This window comes from Bison bison, unplaced genomic scaffold (genome assembly GCF_000754665.1).
Source record: "Bison bison bison isolate TAMUID 2011002044 unplaced genomic scaffold, Bison_UMD1.0 scf7180017494664, whole genome shotgun sequence".
Lineage (NCBI taxonomy): Eukaryota > Metazoa > Chordata > Mammalia > Artiodactyla > Bovidae > Bison > Bison bison.
The window spans coordinates 1-552 of record NW_011391809.1 but is presented as its reverse complement, the minus strand read 5'-3'; the positions used below and the strand labels follow the sequence as shown (position 1 = coordinate 552).

At 58.5% G+C, this 552-nt stretch overlaps 1 pseudogene; it reads right to left on the bottom strand.

The window, feature by feature from the left end:
* Positions 1-3: 3 nt before the first annotated feature.
* Positions 4-537, bottom strand: LOC104993854 (annotated as a pseudogene).
* Between the last annotated feature and the right edge of the window lie 15 nt (positions 538-552).

Here is a 552-nt window from a genome sequence, read left to right as displayed (position 1 = left end):
CTTGTCACCATCACCCAGGGTAAGCTTGTCAAAGAGGTACTCTGCCATGCTGACTTCCGGCGCCCCCATCTTAGGCAGGTTGCTAACATGGTCCTGCAGCTTCTTGATGAACTCGACCTGCTGGTCCAGGTGGCGGGTCTTCAGGAAGTGGCACAGGTGAGGGTCGTTCTTGTCAGTGGCCAGCTGGTACAGGTCGAGCAGGCTCTGGTTGACGCTCTTCTCTAGGTGCAGGGCACACTGCATGGCCAGAAGGCCGCTCTCCCAGTTAGTGCGGTCAAGCTTTCTGAGGTCTTGGAGACAGAAGCGGCCCCCGTGACGGTTCTGGAGGTGCATCAGGCTCTCGATCTGCTCCTTATGCTTGTGAGAGCAGCGCAGGAAGAAGTGGGAGAAGCGCTTCAAGGCCACGTCGTCCCTGTCGAAGTAGAAGGCCATGAACAGGTACACATAGGAGGCATAGATCTGCAGGTTGACCTGACCGTTGACGCCGGCCTCGCAGTCTGGGTGGTAGTTCTGGCACTCCTGCAAGGGAGCGGGCATCATGGCTGGGGGGGT